Here is a 25,454-nt window from a genome sequence, read left to right on the forward strand (position 1 = left end):
CTTTTGCAATTTTTATTTTTATTTTTATTTTTATATTTACAATCTCGATTCATTTTAGACCTCTACGACGAAGTTCAAGAGCCTTAGAGCTTGATAAGCCCTCGAACCGTGCCCTCGAACACACATTGAGCATGTAATTAATTGTTTGGACTTTTATTGAAGAAATACCTGAACGAACAAACAAGGACTAAGGCGGAATGATGTGAGCACGTTATATGCTTGATTTAGCCTAGAAATTTATGAACTAAACTTAGTATCAGAGGTCTAGGTTGATTGGTCCAACAGACCATTTTCGCTAGACGAAGAGTCATTGAGTCTTTCGTGACGTGATTTTCGAGGCTTCAAATCTCAAACCGTGACGCAAATAAAACTAAAAGTAAAATTAAATTAAACATTCAGATAGTGCAATTTAAAATCAAACAACACCTCGACTAGAACAAATTGAAAGACAATGCAAACCATGTGTTGTTATAGAGTTGTTACAAACGGAGCAAGGGTTTGGGGTACTGCTTCGAACGAAATATAAACGACCCAAAGTACACATATCGGGTCGACACTCATAAACACCCTCAAGTGACAATGCAGCTCTCAAACGCTCCCCCACCTCGAGCGACAGTTAGCGAAGACCTGAAAAAGAAATCTAAAATGCAGTGAGTAAAAAAGTACTCGGTGAGCACCCTACTTGTAGGCTCTCATCGCATCCAGTTCCAGGTAGGTTTCCACGGGCTTTTCTCTAGGCTCCAGGAAGTTTGGGTTTAACTCTATAGTTTGGTTGACCTTCTGGGGAGGCTTCCGATGGTGTCGTGGTGTAGTTGGTTATCACGTCAGTCTAACACACTGAAGGTCTCCAGTTCAAGTCTGGGCGACGCCATCTTTTGCAATTTTTATTTTTATTTTTATTTTTATATTTACAATCTCGATTCATTTTAGACCTCTACGACGAAGTTCAAGAGCCTTAGAGCTTGATAAGCCCGAGAACCGTGCCCTCGAACACACATTGAGCATGTAATTAATTGTTTGGACTTTTATTGAAGAAATACCTGAACGAACAAACAAGGACTAAGGCGGAATGATGTGAGCAGGTTATATGCTTGATTTAGCCTAGAAATTTATGAACTAAACTTAGTATCAGAGGTCTAGGTTGATTGGTCCGACAGACCATTTTCGCTAGACGAAGAGTCATTGAGTCTTTCGTGACGTGATTTTCGAGGCTTCAAATCTCAAACCGTGACGCAAATAAAACTAAAAGTAAAATTAAATTAAACATTCAGATAGTGCAATTTAAAATCAAACAACACCTCGACTAGAACAAATTGAAAGACAATGCAAACCATGTGTTGTTATAGAGTTGTTACAAACGGAGCAAGGGTTTGGGGTACTGCTTCGAACGAAATATAAAAGACCCAAAGTACACATATCGGGTCGACACTCATAAACACCCTCAAGTGACAATGCAGCTCTCAAACGCTCCCCCACCTCGAGCGACAGTTAGCGAAGACCTGAAAAAGAAATCTAAAATGCAGTGAGTAAAAAAGTACTCGGTGAGCACCCTACTTGTAGGCTCTCATCGCATCCAGTTCCAGGTAGGTTTCCACGGGCTTTTCTCTAGGCTCCAGGAAGTTTGGGTTTAACTCTATAGTTTGGTTGACCTTCTGGGGAGGCTTCCGACGGTGTCGTGGTGTAGTTGGTTATCACGTCAGTCTAACACACTGAAGGTCTCCAGTTCAAGTCTGGGCGACGCCATCTTTTGCAATTTTTATTTTTATTTTTATTTTTATATTTACAATCTCGATTCATTTTAGACCTCTACGACGAAGTTCAAGAGCCTTAGAGCTTGATAAGCCCTCGAACCGTGCCCTCGAACACACATTGAGCATGTAATTAATTGTTTGGACTTTTATTGAAGAAATACCTGAACGAACAAACAAGGACTAAGGCGGAATGATGTGAGCACGTTATATGCTTGATTTAGCGTAGAAATTTATGAACTAAACTTAGGGTGAGAGGTCTAGGTTGATTGGTCCAACAGACCATTTTCGCTAGACGAAGAGTCATTGAGTCTTTCGTGACGTGATTTTCGAGGCTTCAAATCTCAAACCGTGACGCAAATAAAGCTAAAAGTAAAATTAAATTAAACATTCAGATCGTGCAATTTAAAATCAAACAACACCTCGACTAGAACAAATTGAAAGACAATGCAAACCATGTGTTGTTATAGAGTTGTTACAAACGGAGCAAGGGTTTGGGGTACTGCTTCGAACGAAATATAAAAGACCCAAAGTACACATATCGAGTCGACACTCATAAACACCCTCAAGTGACAATGCAGCTCTCAAACGCTCCCCCACCTCGAGCGAAAGTTAGCGAAGACCTGAAAAAGAAATCTAAAATGCAGTGAGTAAAAAAGTACTCGGTGAGCACCCTACTTGTAGGCTCTCATCGCATCCAGTTCCAGGTAGGTTTCCACGGGCTTTTCTCTAGGCTCCAGGAAGTTTGGGTTTAACTCTATAGTTTGGTTGACCTTCTGGGGAGGCTTCCGACGGTGTCGTGGTGTAGTTGGTTATCACGTCAGTCTAACACACTGAAGGTCTCCAGTTCATGTCTGGGCGACGCCATCTTTTGCAATTTTTATTTTTATTTTTATTTTTATATTTACAAACTCGATTCATTTTAGACCTCTACGACGAAGTTCAAGAGCCTTAGAGCTTGATAAGCCCGAGAACCGTGCCCTCGAATCGTGCCCTCGAACACACATTGAGCATGTAATTAATTGTTTGGACTTTTATTGAAGAAATACCTGAACGAACAAACAAGGACTAAGGCGGAATGATGTGAGCACGTTATATGCTTGATTTAGCCTAGANACGCCATCTTTTGCAATTTTTATTTTTATTTTTATTTTTATATTTACAATCTCGATTCATTTTAGACCTCTACGACGAAGTTCAAGAGCCTTAGAGCTTGATAAGCCCTCGAACCGTGCCCTCGAACCGTGCCCTCGAACCGTGCCCTCGAACACACATTGAGCATGTAATTAATTGTTTGGACTTATATTGGAGAAATACCTGAACGAACAAACAAGGACTAAGGCGGAATGATGTGAGCACGTTATATGCTTGATTTAGCCTAGAAATTTATGAACTAAACTTAGTATCAGAGGTCTAGGTTGATTGGTCCAACAGACCATTTTCGCTAGACGAAGAGTCATTGAGTCTTTCGTGACGTGATTTTCGAGGCTTCAAATCTCAAACCGTGACGCAAATAAAACTAAAAGTAAAATTAAATTAAACATTGAGATAGTGCAATTTAAAATCAAACAACACCTCGACTAGAACAAATTGAAAGACAATGCAAACCATGTGTTGTTATAGAGTTGTTACAAACGGAGCAAGGGTTTAGGGTACTGCTTCGAACGAAATATAAAAGACCCAAAGTACACATATCGGGTCGACACTCATAAACACCCTCAAGTGACAATGCAGCTCTCAAACGCTCCCCCACCTCGAGCGACAGTTAGCGAAGACCTGAAAAAGAAATCTAAAATGTAGTGAGTAAAAAAGTACTCGGTGAGCACCCTACTTGTAGGCTCTCATCGCATCCAGTTCCAGGTAGGTTTCCACGGGCTTTTCTCTAGGCTCCAGGAAGTTTGGGTTTAACTCTATAGTTTGGTTGACCTTCTGGGGAGGCTTCCGACGGTGTCGTGGTGTAGTTGGTTATCACGTCAGTCTAACACACTAAAGGTCTCCAGTTCAAGTCTGAGCGACGCCATCTTTTGCAATTTTTATTTTTATTTTTATTTTTATATTTACAATCTCGATTCATTTTAGACCTCTACGACGAAGTTCAAGAGCCTTAGAGCTTGATAAGCCCGAGAACCGTGCCCTCGAACCGTGCCCTCGAACACACATTGAGCATGTAATTAATTGTTTGGACTTTTATTGGAGAAATACCTGAACGAACAAACAAGGACTAAGGCGGAATGATGTGAGCACGTTATATGCTTGATTTAGCCTAGAAATTTATGAACTAAACTTAGTATCAGAGGTCTAGGTTGATTGGTCCAACAGACCATTTTCGCTAGACGAAGAGTCATTGAGTCTTTCGTGACGTGATTTTCGAGGCTTCAAATCTCAAACCGTGACGCAAATAAAACTAAAAGTAAAATTAAATTAAACATTCAGATAGTGCAATTTAAAATCAAACAACACCTCGACTAGAACAAATTGAAAGACAATGCAAACCATGTGTTGTTATAGAGTTGTTACAAACGGAGCAAGGGTTTGGGGTACTGCTTCGAACGAAATATAAAAGACCCAAAGTACACATATCGGGTCGACACTCATAAACACCCTCAAGTGACAATGCAGCTCTCAAACGCTCCCCCACCTCGAGCGACAGTTAGCGAAGACCTGAAAAAGAAATCTAAAATGCAGTGAGTAAAAAAGTACTCGGTGAGCACCCTACTTGTAGGCTCTCATCGCATCCAGTTCCAGGTAGGTTTCCACGGGCTTTTCTCTAGGCTCCAGGAAGTTTGGGTTTAACTCTATAGTTTGGTTGACCTTCTGGGGAGGCTTCCGACGGTGTCGTGGTGTAGTTGGTTATCACGTCAGTCTAACACACTGAAGGTCTCCAGTTCAAGTCTGGGCGACGCCATCTTTTGCAATTTTTATTTTTATTTTTATTTTTATATTTACAATCTCGATTCATTTTAGACCTCTACGACGAAGTTCAAGAGCCTTAGAGCTTGATAAGCCCTCGAACCGTGCCCTCGAACACACATTCAGCATGTAATTAATTATTTGGACTTTTATTGAAGAAATACCTGAACGAACAAACAAGGACTAAGGCGGAATGATGTGAGCACGTTATATGCTTGATTTAGCCTAGAAATTTATGAGCTAAACTTAGTATCAGAGGTCTAGGTTGATTGGTCCAACAGACCATTTTCGCTAGACGAAGAGTCATTGAGTCTTTCGTGACGTGATTTTCGAGGCTTCAAATCTCAAACCGTGACGCAAATAAAACTAAAAGTAAAATTAAATTAAACATTCAGATAGTGCAATTTAAAATCAAACAACACCTCGACTAGAACAAATTGAAAGACAATGCAAACCATGTGTTGTTATAGAGTTGTTACAAACGGAGCAAGGGTTTGGGGTACTGCTTCGAACGAAATATAAAAGACCCAAAGTACACATATCGGGTCGACACTCATAAACACCCTCAAGTGACAATGCAGCTCTCAAACGCTCCCCCACCTCGAGCGACAGTTAGCGAAGACCTGAAAAAGAAATCTAAAATGCAGTGAGTAAAAAAGTACTCGGTGAGCACCCTACTTGTAGGCTCTCATCGCATCCAGTTCCAGGTAGGTTTCCACGGGCTTTTCTCTAGGCTCCAGGAAGTTTGGGTTTAACTCTATAGTTTGGTTGACCTTCTGGGGAGGCTTCCGACGGTGTCGTGGTGTAGTTGGTTATCACGTCAGTCTAACACACTGAAGGTCTCCAGTTCAAGTCTGGGCGACGCCATCTTTTGCAATTTTTATTTTTATTTTTATTTTTATATTTACAATCTCGATTCATTTTAGACCTCTACGACGAAGTTCAAGAGCCTTAGAGCTTGATAAGCCCGAGAACCGTGCCCTCGAACCGTGCCCTCGAACACACATTGAGCATGTAATTAATTGTTTGGACTTTTATTGGAGAAATACCTGAACGAACAAACAAGGACTAAGGCGGAATGATGTGAGCACGTTATATGCTTGATTTAGCCTAGAAATTTATGAACTAAACTTAGTATCAGAGGTCTAGGTTGATTGGTCCAACAGACCATTTTCGCTAGACGAAGAGTCATTGAGTCTTTCGTGACGTGATTTTCGAGGCTTCAAATCTCAAACCGTGACGCAAATAAAACTAAAAGTAAAATTAAATTAAACATTCAGATAGTGCAATTTAAAATCAAACAACACCTCGACTAGAACAAATTGAAAGACAATGCAAACCATGTGTTGTTATAGAGTTGTTACAAACGGAGCAAGGGTTTGGGGTACTGCTTCGAACGAAATATAAAAGACCCAAAGTACACATATCGGGTCGACACTCATAAACACCCTCAAGTGACAATGCAGCTCTCAAACGCTCCCCCACCTCGAGCGACAGTTAGCGAAGACCTGAAAAAGAAATCTAAAATGCAGTGAGTAAAAAAGTACTCGGTGAGCACCCTACTTGTAGGCTCTCATCGCATCCAGTTCCAGGTAGGTTTCCACGGGCTTTTCTCTAGGCTCCAGGAAGTTTGGGTTTAACTCTATAGTTTGGTTGACCTTCTGGGGAGGCTTCCGACGGTGTCGTGGTGTAGTTGGTTATCACGTCAGTCTAACACACTGAAGGTCTCCAGTTCAAGTCTGGGCGACGCCATCTTTTGCAATTTTTATTTTTATTTTTATTTTTATATTTACAATCTCGATTCATTTTAGACCTCTACGACGAAGTTCAAGAGCCTTAGAGCTTGATAAGCCCGAGAACCGAGCCCTCGAACCGTGCCCTCGAACACACATTGAGCATGTAATTAATTGTTTGGACTTTTATTGGAGAAATACCTGAACGAACAAACAAGGACTAAGGCGGAATGATGTGAGCACGTTATATGCTTGATTTAGCCTAGAAATTTATGAACTAAACTTAGTATCAGAGGTCTAGGTTGATTGGTCCAACAGACCATTTTCGCTAGACGAAGAGTCATTGAGTCTTTCGTGACGTGATTTTCGAGGCTTCAAATCTCAAACCGTGACGCAAATAAAACTAAAAGTAAAATTAAATTAAACATTCAGATAGTGCAATTTAAAATCAAACAACACCTCGACTAGAACAAATTGAAAGACAATGCAAACCATGTGTTGTTATAGAGTTGTTACAAACGGAGCAAGGGTTTGGGGTACTGCTTCGAACGAAATATAAACGACCCAAAGTACACATATCGGGTCGACACTCATAAACACCCTCAAGTGACAATGCAGCTCTCAAACGCTCCCCCACCTCGAGCGACAGTTAGCGAAGACCTGAAAAAGAAATCTAAAATGCAGTGAGTAAAAAAGTACTCGGTGAGCACCCTACTTGTAGGCTCTCATCGCATCCAGTTCCAGGTAGGTTTCCACGGGCTTTTCTCTAGGCTCCAGGAAGTTTGGGTTTAACTCTATAGTTTGGTTGACCTTCTGGGGAGGCTTCCGACGGTGTCGTGGTGTAGTTGGTTATCACGTCAGTCTAACACACTGAAGGTCTCCAGTTCAAGTCTGGGCGACGCCATCTTTTGCAATTTTTATTTTTATTTTTATTTTTATATTTACAATCTCGATTCATTTTAGACCTCTACGACGAAGTTCAAGAGCCTTAGAGCTTGATAAGCCCTCGAACCGTGCCCTCGAACACACATTGAGCATGTAATTAATTGTTTGGACTTTTATTGAAGAAATACCTGAACGAACAAACAAGGACTAAGGCGGAATGATGTGAGCACGTTATATGCTTGATTTAGCCTAGAAATTTATGAACTAAACTTAGTATCAGAGGTCTAGGTTGATTGGTCCAACAGACCATTTTCGCTAGACGAAGAGTCATTGAGTCTTTCGTGACGTGATTTTCGAGGCTTCAAATCTCAAACCGTGACGCAAATAAAACTAAAAGTAAAATTAAATTAAACATTCAGATAGTGCAATTTAAAATCAAACAACACCTCGACTAGAACAAATTGAAAGACAATGCAAACCATGTGTTGTTATAGAGTTGTTACAAACGGAGCAAGGGTTTGGGGTACTGCTTCGAACGAAATATAAAAGACCCAAAGTACACATATCGGGTCGACACTCATAAACACCCTCAAGTGACAATGCAGCTCTCAAACGCTCCCCCACCTCGAGCGACAGTTAGCGAAGACCTGAAAAAGAAATCTAAAATGCAGTGAGTAAAAAAGTACTCGGTGAGCACCCTACTTGTAGGCTCTCATCGCATCCAGTTCCAGGTAGGTTTCCACGGGCTTTTCTCTAGGCTCCAGGAAGTTTGGGTTTAACTCTATAGTTTGGTTGACCTTCTGGGGAGGCTTCCGACGGTGTCGTGGTGTAGTTGGTTATCACGTCAGTCTAACACACTGAAGGTCTCCAGTTCAAGTCTGGGCGACGCCATCTTTTGCAATTTTTATTTTTATTTTTATTTTTATATTTACAATCTCGATTCATTTTAGACCTCTACGACGAAGTTCAAGAGCCTTAGAGCTTGATAAGCCCGAGAACCGTGCCCTCGAACCGTGCCCTCGAACACACATTGAGCATGTAATTAATTGTTTGGACTTTTATTGGAGAAATACCTGAACGAACAAACAAGGACTAAGGCGGAATGATGTGAGCACGTTATATGCTTGATTTAGCCTAGAAATTTATGAACTAAACTTAGTATCAGAGGTCTAGGTTGATTGGTCCAACAGACCATTTTCGCTAGACGAAGAGTCATTGAGTCTTTCGTGACGTGATTTTCGAGGCTTCAAATCTCAAACCGTGACGCAAATAAAACTAAAAGTAAAATTAAATTAAACATTCAGATAGTGCAATTTAAAATCAAACAACACCTCGACTAGAACAAATTGAAAGACAATGCAAACCATGTGTTGTTATAGAGTTGTTACAAACGGAGCAAGGGTTTGGGGTACTGCTTCGAACGAAATATAAACGACCCAAAGTACACATATCGGGTCGACACTCATAAACACCCTCAAGTGACAATGCAGCTCTCAAACGCTCCCCCACCTCGAGCGACAGTTAGCGAAGACCTGAAAAAGAAATCTAAAATGCAGTGAGTAAAAAAGTACTCGGTGAGCACCCTACTTGTAGGCTCTCATCGCATCCAGTTCCAGGTAGGTTTCCACGGGCTTTTCTCTAGGCTCCAGGAAGTTTGGGTTTAACTCTATAGTTTGGTTGACCTTCTGGGGAGGCTTCCGACGGTGTCGTGGTGTAGTTGGTTATCACGTCAGTCTAACACACTGAAGGTCTCCAGTTCAAGTCTGGGCGACGCCATCTTTTGCAATTTTTATTTTTATTTTTATTTTTATATTTACAATCTCGATTCATTTTAGACCTCTACGACGAAGTTCAAGAGCCTTAGAGCTTGATAAGCCCTCGAACCGTGCCCTCGAACACACATTGAGCATGTAATTAATTGTTTGGACTTTTATTGGAGAAATACCTGAACAAACAAACAAGGACTAAGGCGGAATGATGTGAGCACGTTATATGCTTGATTTAGCCTAGAAATTTATGAACTAAACTTAGTATCAGAGGTCTAGGTTGATTGGTCCAACAGACCATTTTCGCTAGACGAAGAGTCATTGAGTCTTTCGTGACGTGATTTTCGAGGCTTCAAATCTCAAACCGTGACGCAAATAAAACTAAAAGTAAAATTAAATTAAACATTTAGATAGTGCAATTTAAAATCAAACAACACCTCGACTAGAACAAATTGAAAGACAATGCAAACCATGTGTTGTTATAGAGTTGTTACAAACGGAGCAAGGGTTTGGGGTACTGCTTCGAACGAAATATAAACGACCCAAAGTACACATATCGGGTCGACACTCATAAACACCCTCAAGTGACAATGCAGCTCTCAAACGCTCCCCCACCTCGAGCGACAGTTAGCGAAGACCTGAAAAAGAAATCTAAAATGCAGTGAGTAAAAAAGTACTCGGTGAGCACCCTACTTGTAGGCTCTCATCGCATCCAGTTCCAGGTAGGTTTCCACGGGCTTTTCTCTAGGCTCCAGGAAGTTTGGGTTTAACTCTATAGTTTGGTTGACCTTCTGGGGAGGCTTCCGACGGTGTCGTGGTGTAGTTGGTTATCACGTCAGTCTAACACACTGAAGGTCTCCAGTTCAAGTCTGGGCAACGCCATCTTTTGCAATTTTTATTTTTATTTTTATTTTTATATTTACAATCTCGATTCATTTTAGACCTCTACGACGAAGTTCAAGAGCCTTAGAGCTTGATAAGCCCTCGAACCGTGCCCTCGAACACACATTGAGCATGTAATTAATTGTTTGGACTTTTATTGAAGAAATACCTGAACGAACAAACAAGGACTAAGGCGGAATGATGTGAGCACGTTATATGCTTGATTTAGCCTAGAAATTTATGAACTAAACTTAGTATCAGAGGTCTAGGTTGATTGGTCCAACAGACCATTTTCGCTAGACGAAGAGTCATTGAGTCTTTCGTGACGTGATTTTCGAGGCTTCAAATCTCAAACCGTGACGCAAATAAAACTAAAAGTAAAATTAAATTAAACATTCAGATAGTGCAATTTAAAATCAAACAACACCTCGACTAGAACAAATTGAAAGACAATGCAAACCATGTGTTGTTATAGAGTTGTTACAAACGGAGCAAGGGTTTGGGGTACTGCTTCGAACGAAATATAAAAGACCCAAAGTACACATATCGGGTCGACACTCATAAACACCCTCAAGTGACAATGCAGCTCTCAAACGCTCCCCCACCTCGAGCGACAGTTAGCGAAGACCTGAAAAAGAAATCTAAAATGCAGTGAGTAAAAAAGTACTCGGTGAGCACCCTACTTGTAGGCTCTCATCGCATCCAGTTCCAGGTAGGTTTCCACGGGCTTTTCTCTAGGCTCCAGGAAGTTTGGGTTTAACTCTATAGTTTGGTTGACCTTCTGGGGAGGCTTCCGACGGTGTCGTGGTGTAGTTGGTTATCACGTCAGTCTAACACACTGAAGGTCTCCAGTTCAAGTCTGGGCGACGCCATCTTTTGCAATTTTTATTTTTATTTTTATTTTTATATTTACAATCTCGATTCATTTTAGACCTCTACGACGAAGTTCAAGAGCCTTAGAGCTTGATAAGCCCGAGAACCGTGCCCTCGAACCGTGCCCTCGAACACACATTGAGCATATAATTAATTGTTTGGACTTTTATTGGAGAAATACCTGAACGAACAAACAAGGACTAAGGCGGAATGATGTGAGCACGTTATATGCTTGATTTAGCCTAGAAATTTATGAACTAAACTTAGTATCAGAGGTCTAGGTTGATTGGTCCAACAGACCATTTTCGCTAGACGAAGAGTCATTGAGTCTTTCGTGACGTGATTTTCGAGGCTTCAAATCTCAAACCGTGACGCAAATAAAACTAAAAGTAAAATTAAATTAAACATTCAGATAGTGCAATTTAAAATCAAACAACACCTCGACTAGAACAAATTGAAAGACAATGCAAACCATGTGTTGTTATAGAGTTGTTACAAACGGAGCAAGGGTTTGGGGTACTGCTTCGAACGAAATATAAAAGACCCAAAGTACACATATCGGGTCGACACTCATAAACACCCTCAAGTGACAATGCAGCTCTCAAACGCTCCCCCACCTCGAGCGACAGTTAGCGAAGACCTGAAAAAGAAATCTAAAATGCAGTGAGTAAAAAAGTACTCGGTGAGCACCCTACTTGTAGGCTCTCATCGCATCCAGTTCCAGGTAGGTTTCCACGGGCTTTTCTCTAGGCTCCAGGAAGTTTGGGTTTAACTCTATAGTTTGGTTGACCTTCTGGGGAGGCTTCCGACGGTGTCGTGGTGTAGTTGGTTATCACGTCAGTCTAACACACTGAAGGTCTCCAGTTCAAGTCTGGGCGACGCCATCTTTTGCAATTTTTATTTTTATTTTTATTTTTATATTTACAATCTCGATTCATTTTAGACCTCTACGACGAAGTTCAAGAGCCTTAGAGCTTGATAAGCCCGAGAACCGTGCCCTCGAACCGTGCCCTCGAACACACATTGAGCATGTAATTAATTGTTTGGACTTTTATTGGAGAAATACCTGAACGAACAAACAAGGACTAAGGCGGAATGATGTGAGCACGTTATATGCTTGATTTAGCCTAGAAATTTATGAACTAAACTTAGTATCAGAGGTCTAGGTTGATTGGTCCAACAAACCATTTTCGCTAGACGAAGAGTCATTGAGTCTTTCGTGACGTGATTTTCGAGGCTTCAAATCTCAAACCGTGACGCAAATAAAACTAAAAGTAAAATTAAATTAAACATTCAGATAATGCAATTTAAAATCAAACAACACCTCGACTAGAACAAATTGAAAGACAATGCAAACCATGTGTTGTTATAGAGTTGTTACAAACGGAGCAAGGGTTTGTGGTACTGCTTCGAACGAAATATAAACGACCCAAAGTACACATATCGGGTCGACACTCATAAACACCCTCAAGTGACAATGCAGCTCTCAAACGCTCCCCCACCTCGAGCGACAGTTAGCGAAGACCTGAAAAAGAAATCTAAAATGCAGTGAGTAAAAAAGTACTCGGTGAGCACCCTACTTGTAGGCTCTCATCGCATCCAGTTCCAGGTAGGTTTCCACGGGCTTTTCTCTAGGCTCCAGGAAGTTTGGGTTTAACTCTATAGTTTGGTTGACCTTCTGGGGAGGCTTCCGACGGTGTCGTGGTGTAGTTGGTTATCACGTCAGTCTAACACACTGAAGGTCTCCAGTTCAAGTCTGGGCGACGCCATCTTTTGCAATTTTTATTTTTATTTTTATTTTTATATTTACAATCTCGATTCATTTTAGACCTCTACGACGAAGTTCAAGAGCCTTAGAGCTTGATAAGCCCGAGAACCGTGCCCTCGAACCGTGCCCTCGAACACACATTGAGCATGTAATTAATTGTTTGGACTTTTATTGGAGAAATACCTGAACGAACAAACAAGGACTAAGGCGGAATGATGTGAGCACGTTATATGCTTGATTTAGCCTAGAAATTTATGAACTAAACTTAGTATCAGAGGTCTAGGTTGATTGGTCCAACAGACCATTTTCGCTAGACGAAGAGTCATTGAGTCTTTCGTGACGTGATTTTCGAGGCTTCAAATCTCAAACCGTGACGCAAATAAAACTAAAAGTAAAATTAAATTAAACATTCAGATAGTGCAATTTAAAATCAAACAACACCTCGACTAGAACAAATTGAAAGATAATGCAAACCATGTGTTGTTATAGAGTTGTTACAAACGGAGCAAGGGTTTGGGGTACTGCTTCGAACGAAATATAAACGACCCAAAGTACACATATCGGGTCGACACTCATAAACACCCTCAAGTGACAATGCAGCTCTCAAACGCTCCCCCACCTCGAGCGACAGTTAGCGAAGACCTGAAAAAGAAATCTAAAATGCAGTGAGTAAAAAAGTACTCGGTGAGCACCCTACTTGTAGGCTCTCATCGCATCCAGTTCCAGGTAGGTTTCCACGGGCTTTTCTCTAGGCTCCAGGAAGTTTGGGTTTAACTCTATAGTTTGGTTGACCTTCTGGGGAGGCTTTCTACGGTTTCGTGGTGTAGTTGGTTATCACGTCAGTCTAACACACTGAAGGTCTCCAGTTCAAGTCTGGGCGACGCCATCTTTTGCAATTTTTATTTTTATTTTTATTTTTATATTTACAATCTCGATTCATTTTAGACCTCTACGACGAAGTTCAAGAGCCTTAGAGCTTGATAAGCCCTCGAACCGTGCCCTCGAACACACATTGAGCATGTAATTAATTGTTTGGACTTTTATTGGAGAAATACCTGAACGAACAAACAAGGACTAAGGCGGAATGATGTGAGCACGTTATATGCTTGATTTAGCCTACAAATTTATGAACTAAACTTAGTATCAGAGGTCTAGGTTGATTGGTCCAACAGACCATTTTCGCTAGACGAAGAGTCATTGAGTCTTTCGTGACGTGATTTTCGAGGCTTCAAATCTCAAACCGTGACGCAAATAAAACTAAAAGTAAAATTAAATTAAACATTCAGATAGTGCAATTTAAAATCAAACAACACCTCGACTAGAACAAATTGAAAGACAATGCAAACCATGTGTTGTTATAGAGTTGTTACAAACGGAGCAAGGGTTTGGGGTACTGCTTCGAACGAAATATAAAAGACCCAAAGTACACATATCGGGTCGACACTCATAAACACCCTCAAGTGACAATGCAGCTCTCAAACGCTCCCCCACCTCGAGCGACAGTTAGCGAAGACCTGAAAAAGAAATCTAAAATGCAGTGAGTAAAAAAGTACTCGGTGAGCACCCTACTTGTAGGCTCTCATCGCATCCAGTTCCAGGTAGGTTTCCACGGGCTTTTCTCTAGGCTCCAGGAAGTTTGGGTTTAACTCTATAGTTTGGTTGACCTTCTGGGGAGGCTTCCGACGGTGTCGTGGTGTAGTTGGTTATCACGTCAGTCTAACACACTGAAGGTCTCCAGTTCAAGTCTGGGCGACGCCATCTTTTGCAATTTTTATTTTTATTTTTATTTTTATATTTACAATCTCGATTCATTTTAGACCTCTACGACGAAGTTCAAGAGCCTTAGAGCTTGATAAGCCCGAGAACCGAGCCCTCGAACCGTGCCCTCGAACACACATTGAGCATGTAATTAATTGTTTGGACTTTTATTGGAGAAATACCTGAACGAACAAACAAGGACTAAGGCGGAATGATGTGAGCACGTTATATGCTTGATTTAGCCTAGAAATTTATGAACTAAACTTAGTATCAGAGGTCTAGGTTGATTGGTCCAACAGACCATTTTCGCTAGACGAAGAGTCATTGAGTCTTTCGTGACGTGATTTTCGAGGCTTCAAATCTCAAACCGTGACGCAAATAAAACTAAAAGTAAAATTAAATTAAACATTCAGATAGTGCAATTTAAAATCAAACAACACCTCGACTAGAACAAATTGAAAGACAATGCAAACCATGTGTTGTTATAGAGTTGTTACAAACGGAGCAAGGGTTTGGGGTACTGCTTCGAACGAAATATAAACGACCCAAAGTACACATATCGGGTCGACACTCATAAACACCCTCAAGTGACAATGCAGCTCTCAAACGCTCCCCCACCTCGAGCGACAGTTAGCGAAGACCTGAAAAAGAAATCTAAAATGCAGTGAGTAAAAAAGTACTCGGTGAGCACCCTACTTGTAGGCTCTCATCGCATCCAGTTCCAGGTAGGTTTCCACGGGCTTTTCTCTAGGCTCCAGGAAGTTTGGGTTTAACTCTATAGTTTGGTTGACCTTCTGGGGAGGCTTCCGACGGTGTCGTGGTGTAGTTGGTTATCACGTCAGTCTAACACACTGAAGGTCTCCAGTTCAAGTCTGGGCGACGCCATCTTTTGCAATTTTTATTTTTATTTTTATTTTTATATTTACAATCTCGATTCATTTTAGACCTCTACGACGAAGTTCAAGAGCCTTAGAGCTTGATAAGCCCGAGAACCGTGCCCTCGAACCGTGCCCTCGAACACACATTGAGCATGTAATTAATTGTTTGGACTTTTATTGGAGAAATACCTGAACGAACAAACAAGGACTAAGGCGGAATGATGTGAGCACGTTATATGCTTGATTTAGCCTAGAAATTTATGAACTAAACTTAGTATCAGAGGTCTAGGTTGATTGGTCCAACAGACCATTTTCGCTAGACGAAGAGTCATTGAGTCTTTCGTGACGTGATTTTCGAGGCTTCAAATCTCAAACCGTGACGCAAATAAAACTAAAAGTAAAATTAAATTAAACATTCAGATAGTGCAATTTAAAATCAAACAACACCTCGACTAGAACAAATTGAAAGACAATGCAAACCATGTGTTGTTATAGAGTTGTTACAAACGGAGCAAGGGTTTGGGGTACTGCTTCGAACGAAATATAAACGACCCAAAGTACACATATCGGGTCGACACTCATAAACACCCTCAAGTGACAATGCAGCTCTCAAACGCTCCCCCACCTCGAGCGACAGTTAGCGAAGACCTGAAAAAGAAATCTAAAATGCAGTGAGTAAAAAAGTACTCGGTGAGCACCCTACTTGTAGGCTCTCATCGCATCCAGTTCCAGGTAGGTTTCCACGGGCTTTTCTCTAGGCTCCAGGAAGTTTGGGTTTAACTCTATAGTTTGGTTGACCTTGTGGGCAGTACTGTGTGTTCGGGAATGGATCGTGGGTTGTTGGGCTATGAGCTTGTGGGTCATAGATATTTTAATGGTGAAAGCAGCACTGCTAGTGGTCTTCTACATCCACGACTATTTCGAGGCTATCTCAGAGTGAGAGGAATGGCGTCGTCAATGCGAACTTCTCTATTCAATTAGGTTGTTTTGACGTCTCAAAACTTCTGAATTCACGCCCATGGAAGAGCTTAATTCTAGCTGCAATTTTTGGCCAAGGCGAAGTCTTCGCCAGACTTTTCTATTTAAAGAATTCAACTGAATAGAAATAAAACATCGAGTCTTCAGCAAATCTCTCTCCTCTCTCCTTTTACTTCTACTATTTTTTCTTTCGAAGAAACCTTCGGCTACGGCTAGTTTTTTCGTCGACGTTTTCTTCCGAATTGCCAGAGTCATCAAGTGGTAGCAGAGCCAGGTTGAAGCCAACAATGGTATATCATTTCGAAGGAGCCAATCTTATCAATAATCAAGTTGAATAGCTTAGGTGGTTAGAGTGTCAACTTAACAACACACAGGTCTCAGGTTTGAGTAGAAGAAAATGTTAATAAAGCGTGAGTGGAGGCTTAATGTGAGAAGAAGAGATGACTTCTTCCCCTTTTTCAAAGTCATCTCTTACTTTTGTGTATCATATACAGATACAATAGGATTCGTATATTGATCAAAGTCATCTAATTAGTGTTTGTTTTGTTGTACAATACTTTACTGGATTTCACTTCAATTATCATATTTATCATTTAGTTTTAATTTAGGTTTATGAAATTTAAATAAAATAAGGAGTCTTTATGTCGCGTTACAGAGGGCCTCGTTTCAAAAAAATACGCCGTCTGGGGGCTTTACCGGGACTAACTAGTAAAAGGCCCAAAACCGGAAACGATCTTAAAAACCAATCGCGTTCCGGTAAAAAATCTCAATATCGTATTCGTTTAGAAGAAAAACAAAAATTGCGTTTTCATTATGGTCTTATAGAACGACAATTACTTAAATACATTCGCATCGCCGGAAAAGCCAAAGGATCAATGGGTCAAGTTTTACTACAATTACTTGAAATGCGTTTGGATAACATCCTTTTTCGATTGGGTATGGCTTCGACTATTCCTCAAGCCCGCCAATTAGTTAATCATAGACATATTTTAGTTAATGGTTCTATAGTGGATATAGCAAGTTCTCGTTGCAAGTAAAGAGACCAAAAATTTGAAATAAAGAGACCAAGAAAAACCATTGGAATAACACACACATCGTGTACCATTGATGTAAGGTTTTGATCCGAAAATTTTTCTATCATTCATGTATCATTGATTGTAGGGAGATTTTCATCTCTTGTCCATTCTTTCCAGTCTTTTCGTTTCCGTACCATAAAAATTCAAAATAGAAAATCTAAATCCAAGAAAAACCATTGGAATAACACACACATCGTGGGGCAAAAGCCGCTTCATGTGGTTGACCCTGCTGCAAGCGAAAAGTGAGGCGGCAGAGGCGGTTAAGCGCATTAAAGAGTTCCATTGAGATATTTTTTAACATCAAGTTGTCATTGAGAAAAGCATTTTTGACATCAAGTTGTCGAAGAGGCCATTTATTTGTGACTGCAATAAAGAGTACAACACGGACAGTGGTAGCTTTGACAACAAGACTGAAAGTGCTAGTGTAGTCAAAATTAGGAACCTGAGTATAATCTTTGGCAACAAGACGAGTCTCGAAACGCTCGTCAGATTCATCAGGCAAATATTTAATACGAAACACCCATTTAGAGCCCTCGATGTTGGTGTTGGCAGGGCGAGGAACCAAAGTTCAAGTATCATTTTGTTGTAACGCTCGAATTTCTTCATCCATGGCAGCCACCCAAGTAGGATTCTTAGCCGCAGATTTGAATCCTTTTGGCTCAGTGGATGCAAGAAGAGCAGAAAGAAGTCCAGATGAGCCCAAAAAACCAAGATTTTCTGGATGACGAGTCTTGAATATACCATCTTTGGCTCGTGTGATCATAGGATGAGTGCCCAAAGAAGAGGAATCAACAGTAGGTTCAATAGAGGTTGAATTAGAAGTCGAGGGTGGCAAAGTGGAACCTGCAAGAGAAGTATCAACCAGCACAAACTCATCCACAATGTCAGAACAAATATCACACTGGGATGAACTGGATCGAGGAATGTGCGATGATGAAGTGGTAGGGGGGATGAATCAATATGATAAAGATGGGGTTCCAAGAAATTTGAAATAGGAATAGAGGAAAGAGGTTGGCTTAGGAGCTAGGGATAGCAGGAAAGTGAGTTTCATCAAATTGAGAATGGCGGGTGATATATAGCTTAGTGGTGGCGGGATCAAGATAGTGGAACCCTTTATGAGTAGGACTATAACCCAAAAAAATACAAGGAATGCTGCGGGGAGAAAGCTTGTTAGACATATAATCACGCAAATAAGGATAAACACGACAACCAAAGGGATGAAAATTGTCATAATGTGGAGTGTAGCCATAAAGGAGTTCAAAGGGTGACTTACCTTCAAGAAGTGGAGTAGGCAACCAGTTGATAATATAAGCTGCAGTGCTGAAGGCGTCAACCAAAAAACGAGGAGAAAGGTGAGAGTGAAAGAGAAGGACCAAGTCAGTCTCAGTCACATGACGAAGTTTTCTCTCAGCACGACCATTTTGAGCAGGTGTAGATGGACAAGAGAGTTGATGGTGGATGCCAGAATTACATAAATGAGTTTTGAAACAAGTGCTAGTAAATTTTGTACCTCCATCGCTTTGAAATATCTTGATACGAGAATAATATTGATTTTCCACAAAATTTTGAAATTGAAAAAAAATATCAAAGAAATCAGATTTAAATTTTAAAGGGTAAAGCCAAGTGAATGGAGAATAATCATCAATAAAAATAACATAATAAAGAAAATCCAAATTTGATTTGATGGGAGAAGAACCCCAAAGATCACAATGAATAAGATCTAACACATGAGACGACCTACATTCCTTGCGGGAATAAGGCAATCAATGACTTTTCGCAAGCTGATAAGTATTACATAATGATGGAGAAGGCACTAAAGACGTAAGAGAAAGATGATCTTTTCTATTTAAAAAAAAATAACAAAATGATTCACATGACCCAGACGAGCATGCCATAAATTATATAAACCACGTAAAGATTTGTTTCTAGAAATAAAAGCAGAGTTGCTGCGCTCCAGCACATATAGCCCTCCATCTCTTTTATCGGTTGCCACCACCCTTTCTGTTTGACAATTCTGGATAGTAATAAGATATTAGTAAATGTAACGGAGAGAGGAAAATCAGACGTTAATTTACTTATGGAAAGAAGATTTTTAGTGAGGTGAGGGACAACCAAGACATCTAATAAGTGAATATTTGAAATAGGAGAAAGAGTATCGGTGTGGGTAATGGGTAGGGATGCACCGTTTCCTACAATCACAGTCCTTACCCATGTAATTTTTAGACTAATCCAAAATAGATGGGTCGGCAGTCATATGGGTCGAAGCCCTAGTGTCCAGAAACCAATCAACAACATCGGGCTTAGCAATAGAATATGACGTGTTAAAAGGCTTCAGCAAGGTGAGCATAAGAAGAATTAAGTCGAACATACCGTTGGTTGCAGCAGTCAGCATAATGGCCCTCTTTGCGGCATATTTGGCAGTGAGGTGGTCGACGACCCTGACTTGAGTGGGTTTGTCCTCGATTGGAAGAGTTGTTTTTGTGAGAATAAGAACGACCTCGCTAGTTGCTAAAGGAAGCAGGGTGGCTTCCATGGGTGCGACCACGGTTAGTGGCTGTCAATGCTGTAGGAATGGAGTCAGAGGACTCAAGGGAACGCTGGAACAACTCAAAACTTTCAGCTTTAGAGACTAAATCTACAAAACAAGGGATAGGGGGGAGAGCCATCTGAGTAGTAGAAAAAACTGAAAATTCGGTGTCGAGTCCACGAAGGAACCAGTGCACTTTATCAATGTCCTCGACGGGTTTGCCAATGGCATGAAGTTGGTCACAAATTTTTTTGAAGGCACGGGCATACTCAGCAACCGGTTTGGTGCCATGTTTCATCAACTGCAAGTCATCCTTGAGTCTTAGTTCACAAGCTTTTGAATGATGGCTGAACGCAGTTTCCAACGCAAGCCAAACATCACGTGCAGTAGAGAGACCAACGACAACAGCCATGGCTTCCTCGGTGAGAGAGGAGAGCAGGAGACAGAGAAGTCGTTGATCGGTTACTCTCCACGTCAAATATTTGGGGTTGAGTGTTGAGGAGGTTTCTGGTTCAAAGCGAGGTGGTGGAACCATAGTTCCATCAACATAGCCCAGCATGTCTTGACTCTCAAAGAGAGGGAGAAGTTGGCTTTTTCAAAGAAGATAATTGGAGGAAGAAAGTTTGATGATGATCATATGGATTAGAGTATTGAAAGAAAGAAGATGATAAGAGGATTAGGAAGCCATAGAGAAGAAAGAATCAGGGTTGTTAAACCAAAAGGGCTCTGATACCGTGTAAATGTTTGTTGAATCCACCATACCTAAATGGTGGGGAGACTTCTCTTATTTATAATCATTTACCGAATACAGAAATATAGTAAATTACAAATAATATGAAAATAACATTAAAAAGAAAGAATAATAAATGAAAATAAAAGAGCAAATATGGTAAGCACTAATGTAAGACAAATATCTATATATTTGCCTCATAATGAATAGTCAACTATCCTTAACAAGGGGATCATGGAAACAAAAGAATAGGATCACCAACCATTGATGATTGGAAAAACGTTACAGTGTTTGAAAAGTTTTTGAAGGTTTTCTATGATGTCACTACGAAGATAAGTGGTTCTTTATATGACTTATAATATAAAAGTTAAGTATAACAAATATTGGGGCTCGGTGGAAAGAATTAATAGGTTGATATTCATAGCAGTGGTACTCGATCCTCGTTACAAATTGGATTACATATCATTTTCCTTTTCGAATATTTATGAAGATGCTATGGCTAAAGTGATGGTGGATGACATAAAGAATTATTTAATTCGTTTGTATAATTACTACAAGTTTTATGATAATGCTCAAAATCATCACCAATCTGAATCAAGACTCACTTCTAAGTCCATGAGTATGAAGATGGACACAATTGATGAAGTGAATTTGAGTGGCTCAATATTAGTATCAGCAAGATACAAACGAAGAAAAGAAGAGTAAAATTCACTCGAGTTAAAGAATGATGAGGATCGATATTTATCTGACGCATTGGCGGCGAGTGAAGTGCCACAATCCCATTCATCATTTTGGATCTACATATAGTGAAGAACTTGACAATAATTTTGATGTTTTGTCATGGTGGAAAGCAAATGAGTTTAAATATAGAGTTTTATCAAAACTTGCCCAAGATGTTTTAGCCGTTCCAGTGTCGACTGTATCTTCTAAATTAGCATTGAGTACGTGTGGGAGGATTCTTGATTCTTTTAGGAGTTCTTTGACACCTAAAACAGTGGAAGCTCTGATATGTACACAAAATTGGATCGGTAGAAAATTAATATATTTAGATATTCCTCAACAACTTGAAGATTTAGAAATTTGTTTTAAGATTGAGACAGTTAACTCCAAATCTATTTATTGTCTATTTGTTAAGATATTTTATATTGTTATATCAAATTTATATTTTATTTTTCCAAATGATTTAAGAACTCTCAAGCTCCACCAATGTCATGCAAGAATAATTATTTTTCAATGTAAGTAAAATATTTGAGATTAAGATGTTATTTCTTGTGTAGGAATTAAGAATGCAATAGTAATTCATGAATATTCTTTACATATTTATAGGTGATAATACGAGTGCAATCGAGAGTTTAATACTTTTGATCTACAACTTATAGGTATTAATTGTTTTATTATTTTAGGTCATACAAATTAAATTTTTTTTGGACCAACTCGAACCCTTTCGAGTTGGGTTGGGAAATTTTTTGGGTTGGGTTGGGTTGGGTTACCAATCCAACCAATCCGAACTTTTGGATTGGGTCAAAAAAATCCTTCAACCCAACCCAACCCGGACTATGTACCCCCAAATTTTGAGTGTCAAAATTTGGTAATCTCAATTTTGGATGAACATACAAATATGACTCTATAAATGGAATAATCAACCCTCATAGAAATATTCTTTTCTTGGAAAAACTTTGAGAAAAATCCTTCAAAACTCTCTCTTCACTTATACTAAATTCATTCCAAGTTTAGTCAGACACTAGTGGTGTTTCGAAACTGGTTCGTGAGGAAAAAGAAATTTGAATTACAAAATGTTAGTACTAAAACTCCTTTAGTTTTAATGCTTTTGAACATGCTAGCTAATTTACTACAATTGATGTACTTAGAGTGTTTAAGATCCAAATTACTTCCTCATGTGTTACATTAACACCATCATTACAGATTTACGAAAGCCTTCATCTAGTTCTGAAAAGAATTCTTTATATCCACACATGTGGTTGCTCCAGGCTGAATCTAAGAGACATAAGGTTTCTTTTGTTGCTTTTTCAACATGTGCCATAAGAAGCAATTATTTTGTTGTTACAGTTTCTAAAGCTTCAATTTCAAACAAACAACCCGTTGAGTCTGTGTTTTGTTCTACCATATCTTCAACATATGCAATGAGAAGCAGAAGTTCAGAAGTTCAGCAAAATGAGCTTGTGATTCCTTTCTCTTATTCTTCTTGGGACATTCATACTGAAAATGGCCAAGGTCATGACAATAAAAACACTCGAGAAGAGTTTTGTTAAAACCTGGTCTCCCACGTCCTCATCCTCTACCTCGAAATGTGTCACCTCCACGATTTGTTCTCCTTGTACTGCTGTCAAGAGTGATCTTCAATGTTTGTTTTTCCACAATATGTCTTTGCATACGTTGTTCATGGACCAGTAGACTACTCTGAAAATTATCAATGGTCATGATGTCCAAATCATTGGATTCTTCAATGGAGCAAGTCACGTAATCAAACTTTGAAGTCACGTGCAGAATTTTTCGAGTAATGCTAAAATCACTCATCTTTTCATCATGAAAACACATTTTATTAGCAATGGTGAGAGTATGAGAAAAGAAATTAGAGAAAAAGTCTCACCTTCCTTCATATGAAAGGTCTCAAAGTCCTTGCTCGTTTTACCTTTGTATTTCCTTGGAATTTTTTCTTCATTGAATCCCAAATTCCTTTCAAACTTTCTTTATCCAAAATAGTCTCCAGAATTGAGCGATCGATGGCATGGGAAAGGTAGTTCTTAGCTCTTAAGTCTTTCCATTTCTGATCTGCTACCTCATTCTTCTGTTCATCTGAGTAATCAGCCTCATATGTTATAGCAGAAATCCCAGACTTAACTACTTATATTCTTTAGAGCGAAACAAGTTATCCATTAACATGCTCCAATGATCGTAGTGACCAACAAACTTTGGTATTGCTGGTTGAACAAAGCTACCTTCAGTAGTCATCTTTAGCTGCAGCTCAAAGAGACAAGGCTCTGATACCAATGATAAATTTAATGAAAATAAATTTGTAGAATGAAGGAAATTCAGTATGTGAAAAATGACTATATTTATAGCCAGTACAATGCTTAATAGAAGACAAAAATAAAATCCTAACAGAAAGAAGAATATCATGTCAAAACAAAGAATGCGGCATAAGATCATATCAGTGATCTAATATCGGCATAAGATCATATTTGTGATCTGAAATTCAAGAACTAAAACATAAAAATAGCAACTCAAGCTTTTACAACACCCCTATCGTCCTTGTATAATCGCATAACTCACATGCATGAACAATAATCGCATAACTCATAAGGTACAATTGTGGAACCCTACCACTCGTGACAAGCTCACTACAAGAAGCTAACAGACAAACTTCACAGTAGTCCCCACAAGGTAAAGTCAAAAGTCTTAAAATAAAATAAGCCAGTTATATGGTTATCTGGAGCCCTGAAAATCGAATCAGACTCACAATTAGAGGTTAGTTGGCGAACCCTTAATCGTCCCTCTACGACCAATACATCATAAACATAGAAAATAGAGACATAGCATAGCAATCTAAATATGGATACCTAGTCATCAATTTCAGTTCTTAAGATAGTGCGTACGCTTTCAGTAACATACATAGTAACATGTGTCATCTCAGCTCATTCTATGCTCAAACATTTATAAGCAGCTTCCTATAACATGTTTTATATCATACTAAATGTATGCTCTCAATTTCGGTCATATCATAGCCCCACAGTTCATTCTTCGATAAACGTGCATCATAACGCTTAACGTGCTCTTACATACATCAAATCAACTCATTTCATGCTCAAATTTCTATAACATGCTTCTTGTATCATACTTTCATGCATACTATGAGCATAGATAAATCGAAAGTGCCACTTACTTGGTAGTAACTGATGCATGACACTTTTTGCTCAGAGTTTGCATCTTTACGAAATTTCAGAGGGCAAAACTGGCCCCTTGGCCCATCTGGTTCTGATTTTGGTGTTGTCTCTCTTGGTTTGGCACGCTAGTCTGTTGTTCTGATTTCTTTGGTGTGGACATTCAAAGAACCGGTGGCCTCCCTTGCCACAGTTAAAACAGGCGTTGGTTCCTACCCTACATTCCCGATCAGGAAGTTTTCGACATTTTTGGCATGGAGGTATGTCCTTCAACCTCTTGTTGTGGTGGTTTTTGTTTGAGGACTTTCTTTTGTGCTCTGACTAGCCTGTTCCCCCATTTTTGGTTGTTGTTTATACATGTCTAGTAAGGTGACAACTTTAAGGGCGGTGGCATAGTCGCTTGAGGCATTGCCCACCACTGACCGTTAGATAGCTTGTAATATTTGTGTTTGCATTTCCATGGTTGTTGTAACGCCTCTAATTTTCTAAAACCTAATTAGTGACGTTACTCATGCATACATAATTCATTACGCTGAAGCTCATCATAAATAACCTTGGAAAAACACAACAATATCTTTTATAAAGATTCATAAATCCAAAACAAACCTATATTCGAAAATAAAACCTTTAGTAACTGAATTCAAAATAAATCTAAATAAAACAATATTCAATGTTTTAACTCAAAAGAGTCACGTCACATAAACGTAAACTCCTAAAAATATTCCCTCTCCAACTTCCATAGTGTTCTCAGCTTCGCCGTCAACCGTACATTGGCGTCTTTCCTTTACCTGAAAAATGTAGGTAGCACGTGGCTTGAGTATTTTATGAAATACTTAGTACGTCACTCCATTGTTGGGGTCAGAAATGCAAACACATGCAACATATGAGCGGGACCTAACTTTTCATAAACTTTACATAGCCTTGGGCGCTTTTCTATTCCGGGTAGGGTTGAGTGTGTGGTACTCCTTCATACACGGTCCATGTAGGTGTACATACCCCGTGGGCCTGACTTGGTCGGGCACAACGTGTTACACGTCACCGAC

At 39.7% G+C, this 25,454-nt stretch overlaps 17 non-coding genes across 17 annotated transcripts; all 17 read left to right on the top strand.

The window, feature by feature from the left end:
• Positions 1-797: 797 nt before the first annotated feature.
• On the top strand, positions 798-871 carry TRNAV-AAC. Its single transcript has one exon. It is a non-coding gene; the product is annotated as a tRNA-Val (tRNA).
• Positions 872-1,669: 798 nt separating this feature from the next.
• Positions 1,670-1,743, top strand: TRNAV-AAC. Its single transcript has one exon. It is a non-coding gene; the product is annotated as a tRNA-Val (tRNA).
• Positions 1,744-2,541: 798 nt separating this feature from the next.
• TRNAV-AAC lies at positions 2,542-2,615 on the top strand. Its single transcript has one exon. It is a non-coding gene; the product is annotated as a tRNA-Val (tRNA).
• A 1,079-nt stretch (positions 2,616-3,694) lies between these two features.
• TRNAV-AAC lies at positions 3,695-3,768 on the top strand. Its single transcript has one exon. It is a non-coding gene; the product is annotated as a tRNA-Val (tRNA).
• An 811-nt stretch (positions 3,769-4,579) lies between these two features.
• Positions 4,580-4,653, top strand: TRNAV-AAC. Its single transcript has one exon. It is a non-coding gene; the product is annotated as a tRNA-Val (tRNA).
• A 798-nt stretch (positions 4,654-5,451) lies between these two features.
• Positions 5,452-5,525, top strand: TRNAV-AAC. The gene has a single exon. It is a non-coding gene; the product is annotated as a tRNA-Val (tRNA).
• An 811-nt stretch (positions 5,526-6,336) lies between these two features.
• On the top strand, positions 6,337-6,410 carry TRNAV-AAC. Its single transcript has one exon. It is a non-coding gene; the product is annotated as a tRNA-Val (tRNA).
• An 811-nt stretch (positions 6,411-7,221) lies between these two features.
• On the top strand, positions 7,222-7,295 carry TRNAV-AAC. Its single transcript has one exon. It is a non-coding gene; the product is annotated as a tRNA-Val (tRNA).
• Positions 7,296-8,093: 798 nt separating this feature from the next.
• On the top strand, positions 8,094-8,167 carry TRNAV-AAC. Its single transcript has one exon. It is a non-coding gene; the product is annotated as a tRNA-Val (tRNA).
• Positions 8,168-8,978: 811 nt separating this feature from the next.
• On the top strand, positions 8,979-9,052 carry TRNAV-AAC. Its single transcript has one exon. It is a non-coding gene; the product is annotated as a tRNA-Val (tRNA).
• A 798-nt stretch (positions 9,053-9,850) lies between these two features.
• On the top strand, positions 9,851-9,924 carry TRNAV-AAC. The gene has a single exon. It is a non-coding gene; the product is annotated as a tRNA-Val (tRNA).
• A 798-nt stretch (positions 9,925-10,722) lies between these two features.
• TRNAV-AAC lies at positions 10,723-10,796 on the top strand. Its single transcript has one exon. It is a non-coding gene; the product is annotated as a tRNA-Val (tRNA).
• Positions 10,797-11,607: 811 nt separating this feature from the next.
• On the top strand, positions 11,608-11,681 carry TRNAV-AAC. The gene has a single exon. It is a non-coding gene; the product is annotated as a tRNA-Val (tRNA).
• An 811-nt stretch (positions 11,682-12,492) lies between these two features.
• TRNAV-AAC lies at positions 12,493-12,566 on the top strand. The gene has a single exon. It is a non-coding gene; the product is annotated as a tRNA-Val (tRNA).
• An 811-nt stretch (positions 12,567-13,377) lies between these two features.
• Positions 13,378-13,451, top strand: TRNAV-AAC. The gene has a single exon. It is a non-coding gene; the product is annotated as a tRNA-Val (tRNA).
• Positions 13,452-14,249: 798 nt separating this feature from the next.
• TRNAV-AAC lies at positions 14,250-14,323 on the top strand. The gene has a single exon. It is a non-coding gene; the product is annotated as a tRNA-Val (tRNA).
• Positions 14,324-15,134: 811 nt separating this feature from the next.
• Positions 15,135-15,208, top strand: TRNAV-AAC. The gene has a single exon. It is a non-coding gene; the product is annotated as a tRNA-Val (tRNA).
• Positions 15,209-25,454: the final 10,246 nt, after the last annotated feature.

The sequence above is a fragment of the Cucurbita maxima genome, unplaced genomic scaffold (assembly GCF_002738345.1).
Source record: "Cucurbita maxima cultivar Rimu unplaced genomic scaffold, Cmax_1.0 Cma_Scf00019, whole genome shotgun sequence".
Classification (NCBI taxonomy): Eukaryota; Viridiplantae; Streptophyta; class Magnoliopsida; order Cucurbitales; family Cucurbitaceae; genus Cucurbita; species Cucurbita maxima.